General features: G+C 40.7%; 1 long non-coding RNA gene across 1 annotated transcript; it reads right to left on the minus strand.

Annotated features, from left to right (window-relative positions):
- Positions 1–206: 206 nt before the first annotated feature.
- On the minus strand, positions 207–803 carry LOC122035370. Its single transcript, XR_006126961.1, has 3 exons — positions 604–803; positions 420–504; positions 207–226 (listed from the first exon to the last, which is right to left on the minus strand). It is a non-coding gene; the product is annotated as an uncharacterized LOC122035370 (long non-coding RNA).
- Between the last annotated feature and the right edge of the window lie 6,791 nt (positions 804–7,594).

Genomic DNA, 7,594 nt, shown 5'->3' on the forward strand with positions numbered 1-7,594 from the left:
TACCGAAAGCATGTATGGTCAGATAAATAATAACATGCAGTGCAAAATAAATAAACAAACAACATGTAACAGATCATGTAGTGACCAACCGAATAAAATGGAAAACACAATTCTTGCTATATGTTAAACACTTTATTATGTATATCAAAAGACATAAGTCAAAGTACCCGCCTCCAATAAGAAATGGTCCAGTCTGACTCCGAGATGCTCGTCTCGAATCAAAGTCCTGTGTTAAATCACACAGTTTAGCTAATTTAATTATAAACAAATAGCTAAACAAATTCCTAACCCACTGACCAGTTATGGTTAGTTTCATTAACCCCAATTACACCATTACATAACTTCCGAACCTAAATTATTAATTATTACTAACTCAACTAGCAATAATCTACCACAAATATCAAAACCATAATCCTTACCTCTAACTCTCCTTCAGTCGTCTGTGATGGCAACTGATCCGATTCACAACGGAAAGACCGGAATCCAGCAACTTCAGACCGTTCGCTGCCAATTGGAAAACAAATTCCAAATCCAACTTAGTAGAAAACCTTATAGTAGTATACCTAAATCCATATCACTGTTGACCTTAACAAAAATCCTTACCTAACTCATAGTTGTGCTTGTTGATCCACCACAAAGAAGGATTGATCAATAACAGAGAAGAACATCCAAGCTCTGCACTGCTCGGAAGGATAGAGGTGCCGGAAAGGATTTACAGCGGTGCTGCTCGGTCAACAGTCGGGGTGGTCGAAGTGGCTCGGGAGCAAGTGTCGGCTAGGGCACAGGGAAGGACTCGGCAGTGGCTCTCGTCGTCGGCGGCAGAAGCTAGGGCACAGAAGAACCCAGGAAAAAGGTAGCAGGAACTCAGCCGGCGGCAGATTAGGGCAAGGAGATAGTCCGGTTCGATTGTGCTCGTGCGGCGTCACCGGAGGGAGAAGAAGAAGAAGTGGAAGGGAGGATGAAGTACGAGGAGAGGAGGAAAACCGCCGGCCCGGCGGTTAGGGCTCGGACGAGATCGGCGGCGTCGGGGAGAAAAGAGGGCGCGCGGGCACGGCTCGGCAAAGAAGAAAAACGACGACAAATGTAAATAAAAAGGAATAAGAAAATAAAAGTAAAAAGATTATATAAATATAATCTTCTTCTCGCTTAAATAAGGTAGCCTAAACAAATTTTTTTTTTCCGGGCCCCGTTTTCATCCCCGTTAACTCGTTCGTACGAGCTCCGAAAAATTCCTGAAAAATTTCCAAAAATTCCAGAAAAATCCCTTATTAATATTCGCCTATTTTCCGGTATTTTACACTTGTTATGTTCAGGACTTAAGTTTTTTGATATCCTATCTGACCTGTGTACTTTAGTTCTTCGTATTTGACCATCGATACTACGATACTCATGTTATACATATGGATATGGTTATGCTGATCAATTTATTGCTATGCTTAGTGTCATGCATCATGATTGCATGCTGCGCGATTGTCGGCTCTACTATGGTAGAGCACATCGCCAGTTACATATACTGCACACACCACCACTCATGGATTAGTGGTATATCAGACAGGTGTGTGGCGGTTCTGCTGTTTGGCTCCGTTGGTCTGAGGACTCAGCGTGGTAGCCGGCAGACAGTTCTGCTCTGTTTGGCTCCGCTGGTATTTAGTGTAGCAGCGCGGACTCGCTTGGTGGTCTGACTCAGCGTGGTAGCCGGCAGAGATACCTCCCCGTCATCGTGTACCGGGAGATGAGAGCATTGAGCTCTCCCATTTATGATTTGGGGTCAAAGGACAGGAGTACTCCGACAGCATCCCGTCCACTCACTCACTCATCAGGTGTAGTGATGGTAGAGTGCACGGTTGTCACAGCCCTACCTACTCGGCCTCACTATTGTGTGTGAGACGACTGACTGGCGTTAGGGGTGACCAGGATGCATTATTGGCATCATACGCATTTATGCATTTACTGCTTGTGTTTGCTGCACTTATATGCTGCATTTGGATGGATGCATATGTTTGACATGCATACAGGATTTATGACACTTCCGATCTGACGACCTGATTATTCTAATAGGTGGCCCTGGTGAGTACAGTACTCTTCAGCCTTTTCTATTATGCATTACCTTCTTTTGTTCAGGAGACTGTACTCCATAGTTATTACTATTTGATATAGTTTACTATACATGTCAACTAGGTATCTGCTGAGTTGTTGAACTCACCCCCGTGGACTCTGTATTTTTCAGGTACCAGGTTGTTATGATGTCGCTTGGAGTATCCTGTCTGCTGGTCCCCACGTCACATCAGAAGACTTATCGGTTTCACGTATGTTTTGTTTGTTTATGTATCACTTTGTTTAGCTCTGTACTCCGGTTTTGTTTTTGGAGTGTTGGTGTTGTTATGTGGTATTTTGTATTGGTTGTTGGTTGTGTAAGCCTAGCCGGCTAGCAGTATTTGTGCTTTGATTCGTATTGGGTTTATGTCGTTTTCCATTTTACTTGGTTTTGTTCCAGCCGTGTGGGCTGATGATATATATATAACTGTGTGGTTGTGTGTATATTCCAGCCGCTTGTGGCTGATGTATATTATGCCTGTAGAAATGCTGCAGATTGTCACCCGTACAGGGGAGGTGCTGCCGAAATTTCTTCGGACAGGGACTCCTCTGGGCGTGACAAAACATATCTTCTAATACTTAAACATAATATCATAATCATGAGGGTCCGGCTTGTACCACATACATACATAAATGCGCGCAATCCCTAGGACAGGGTAGCTAGCCCCGAACCTACTAGGGATCTAGACCCGTTCATAGTCCGTCGGCCTAGGGGCGTACTAAGGAGCCCATCCCTTTTTACTAGACCCGTTCATAGTCCGTCGGCCTAGGGGCGCTTATGGAGCCCACCCTTGGTACAAGCTATACAAAGTAAAATACATGTCATGCATATCATATCATCATAACTGTCATATCATATCATCATAAATGTCATGCTCTTGTCTTAGCATGAAGAGTGCTCTTAATCCCAACTTAAGGGAAGCAACTCTCAGCCATTTTCTTATCATATCATAAGGCATACATTCTTGGGCACATAGCCATCATATAAAATCATTATCATGCTTGGTTCATAAGCTTACGTAAATGAGCATGCTACATATTTGAAATCATACATACTTGGGTACATAGTCATCATAAGACTCATTTCATGCATAGTTCATAAACATACATAAATAGACATGTTACTTGTCTTATCATAAAGCATGCATACTTAAGCATAAAACACATCATAAGAGTCATCATCATGCATAGTTCCTGAGCATCCTTAAATAAGCATATAAAGCATCATAGGCAACCATAATCATACATGGAAAACATTTACTAGCATCTCCAAATTCATATCCTAGTATGTGAGACACCTAGCAAAGTCATAATTGGGTTTCTAACCCTAATTTCATATGGTGGCCGAAAGTCACCATGCTTAGTTTTAGGTTACAACAACATATAAGCATGTGAACCTTAAATCAATTTCATGTAATAAACTATAAAGAATATAGGTAGTAGGTTCTAAGCTTCCTAGGCCTTTTAACTTAGTTGTGGCCGAATCTTTAAGAGCATGAAATTAAGTTCTACATAGGCATAAAAATACCAAGCTACCTTCATATCATATCATAAGGGAAATTCATGAGCTTGCTAAGTTTAAATTTAAACTTTCTTGAACCCTAGATTATAGTCATGGCCGAAAGTTCATGAAAAGGGAAATGACTTCTAACAACATACAAGCATAAATATTGAGTTACATTCATATCATATCATGAGAAAATTCATGTGCATGCTAGGCTTTACACTTGAACCCTAGAACATAATCATAGCCGAACCTTTACCATAAAGGAAATAAATTCTTTTTCAGCAACATACAACATAAACATCTAGCCAAGTTCATATCATATCATAAGGGAGTTTATAAGCATGTTAGATTAGGTTTTGAGCTCCTTGAAACCCTAAATTCATCATGGCCGAAACTTCAAGGGGAGGAAAAATATATTCCAAGCAATATATCAACATGAATACTTAGTCAAGTGCTTATCATATCATAAGGGAGTCTATAAACATGTTGGATTAGTTTCTAAGCTTCTTGAAGCCCTAGAATCTACCATGGCCGAAACATGACAAGGAGAAGAAAATAAATTCCAAGTAACATATCAACATGAATACTTAGTCAAGTTCCTATCATATCATAAAGAAGTCTATGAGCATGCTAAATTAGGTTTTCAACTTCATGAAACTCTAAAAATCCATCCTGGCCGAATCTACAAGGAAAGGAAAATAAACTTCTAAGCTACATACAAACATGAATATAGCCAATTTCATAACATATCATAAAGAAGTCTATGAGCATACTAAATTAGGTTTTGAGCTTCATGAACCCTAAAACTCCATCATGGCCGAAACTTCATACAAACAAGAAATAAACTTCTAAGCAACATATAAACATGAGTACCTAGCTAATTTCATAACATATCATAAAGAAGTCTATGAGCATACTAAATTAGGTTTTGAGCTTCATGAACCCTAAAACTCCATCATGGCCGAAACTTCATACAAACAAGAAATAAACTTCTAAGCAACATATAAACATGAGTACCTAGCTAATTTCATAACATATCATAAAGAAGTCTATGAGCATACTAAATTAGGTTTTGAGCTTCATGAACCCTAAAACTCCATCATGGCCGAAACATATCAAGAAACAAGAAATAAACTTCTAAGCAACATATAAACATGAAGAAGATCAAGCTTAAACAATATCTAACATAAATCTTTAACTAAGTTCATATCATAACATAATAAGATCCATGAGCATGGGTTCTTCTCTTTTATGTTTATTTTTAAGTGTTCTAACCTTTCGAAAATATCATAAGCGACTTGTACCACAGGTGAGGGAATACTTACATCCTTGTTTGATTTACTTAAGGAGAAAATCTTGCTTGTGGAGCCTTCCTAGAGAGGAGTCCTCTTTGTTTTTGGGTTTCGGCAAAGAGAGGTGAGGAGGAGGCTTGGTCACGGTGAAGAGAAGGAGGGAGGAGGAAGAGAAGAAAGTGAATTTTCTTCTTTAATTTCCCCTTTTATTCATCATGAGAGGAGGAAGGGAAAATGCACTTTTCCTTCTCCTTTCTTTTACTTCTTCTTAATGAAAAAGAGGAAGCAAGAATCCTCTTTTCTTTTGTGAGGAAGAAGGCTCCTCTAAGTTCTCCTTCTAAATGAAAGAAGCTCTTTTCTTACTCTTAACTATGTTGTCACTTCTCTTTCTAATAATTACTTCTCTTGGTCTATTGGTTAACACATACATGTATCTAGTAAGAGATCCAAGGTTCAAACCTTGGTCATCTCTTTTTGGTTCTATTTTTATTATTTTGGCAAATTTACACATAAGACTTATTTTTATTCATGATAAAAATATCTAAAATCTTGCTAAGTACGCTAGGGGTGTTACAGTCCCCCATACCTCATAAAAGTTCGTCCTCGAACTTAAAATAGTTCCGGGTGCTACTGTGGTCTACGACTTCCGGCTGAGTGCATCAGCCACTTTGTTTGCTTTTCCCGGATGATAAAAGATCTCGCAGTCATAGTCCTTGACTAGCTCAAGTCAACTTCTTTGTCTCATGTTCAGGTCCTTTTGTGTGAAGAAATATTTCAGACTTTGGTGATCTGTATAAATCTTACACTGTGCTCCATATAGATAATGTCTCCATATCTTAAGAGCAAAGACCACGGCTGCTAGTTCTAAATCGTGTGTGGGATAATTTTTCTCGTGTTCCTTGAGTTGCCTGGAGGCATAGGCAATGACTTTGCCATTTAGCATAAGTACAGCTCCGAGTCCTGATTTAGAAGCGTCGCTATACATATCAAATCCTTAGTTGCCTTCCGGAAGAGTAAGAATTGAAGCACTGGTCAGTCTTCTTTTCAGTTCTGTGAAACTCTTCTCGCAGTCATCTGTCCATTCGTACTTCTTATTCTTCCGAGTGAGGGCTGTCATCGGTGCTGCGATTCTGGAGAAACCCTCGACAAACTTCCGGTAATGACCTGCTAGTCCGAGGAAACTCCTGATTTCGCTGGCATTCCTTGGCCTATTCCAGTTACTGACGGCTTCGATCTTGATTGGGTTTACCATTACTCCATCCCTAGAGATAACATGACCCAGAAACGATACTTGGTCAAGCCAAAATTCGCATTTGGAGAATTTTGCATACAATTGCTTTTCCCGAAGAATTTGTAATACTATTTCCAGATGTTTGGCATGCTCTTCCTGGGTTCTCGAATAAATGAGAATATCATCGATAAAGACAATCACAAATTTGTCAAGATATATTGAGAACACCCGGTTCATCAGGTCCATGAATAGAGCAGGAGCATTTGTCACTCCGAAGGGCATTACTACGAACTCATAATGTCCGTATCTTGTCCGGAAAGCCGTTTTCGGTATATCATCTTGTTTCACCTTTACTTGATGATAGCCAGATCTCAAGTCAATCTTAGAGAAAACAGTGACCCCCTTCAACTGGTCGAACAGATCGTCAATCCGTGGTAAAGGATATCTGTTCTTGATTGTAACTTTATTTAGCGCTCGATAATCTATGCACATTCGCATAGACCCATCTTTCTTTTTAACAAACAGTACCGGAGCTCCCCATGGTGAGTGACTAGGGCGGATAAGTCCCTTGTCGAGTAACTCCCGTAGCTATTTTTGAAGTTCCTCCAATTCAGCCGGCGCCATACGGTAAGGTGCTTTAGAGATTGGCTTTGTACCAGGAATCAATTCGATCTCAAACTCGATTTCTCGGTCAGGTGCTAACCCTGGTAGTTCATCAGGAAATACCTCTGGGTAGTTGCGTACGACTTTGACATCTTCCGGCTTCAGTTTCCCTGCCTGATTTGTATCAACCACATGAGCTAGAAACCCAGTGCATCCACTGTCTAACATCTTCTGTGCCTTTAGAGTTGATAAAAACTTTTTAACTTCTTCCTTGGTTTCCCCCAATAAATTCGAAGGTCGGTTCTGCTTCAGGCCGGAAAATTACTTTTCTTTTTCGGCACTCTATTGAAGCTTCGTATTTACTCAGGAAGTCCATGCCCAGTATAATATCATAATCCCGCATGTCAAGCACTATCAGATTACAGTAGATTTCTCTGTCTGCGATTCTGACGGGTGCGGCTCGCAGTATATGGGTGGATGACATCACATCTCCCGAAGGTAACGTCGTTAAAAATTTGCTATCCAAAGTCTGGGGTGGTACGTCTATCTTTCCCGTGAAAGGTGTAGAAATAAACGAGTGTGTTGCCCCAGTGTCGAATAGTACAGTAGCATACTGATTGAAAATGATTATCTGACCTGTGACGACCGTAGAAGCATTGGCCGCATCCTCCTTGGTGACGGAGAAAATTCTGGTATTCGTCGTTACTGGCGGGGCTTCCAGTCTCCCTTGGCTTATCTGCAGGCCTTCTATCGCAGCTTGCATCAGGTGTAGCTGTGGGGGTGCACCTCTATTCTGAACCTGCGGAGGGGTAGGTGTCTGGATCTGAGTAGGGCAGTTCCGAGCCATATGTCCTTCCATTCCACAGT

The sequence above is a fragment of the Zingiber officinale genome, chromosome 11B (assembly GCF_018446385.1).
Source record: "Zingiber officinale cultivar Zhangliang chromosome 11B, Zo_v1.1, whole genome shotgun sequence".
In the NCBI taxonomy this organism is placed as follows: Eukaryota; Viridiplantae; Streptophyta; class Magnoliopsida; order Zingiberales; family Zingiberaceae; genus Zingiber; species Zingiber officinale.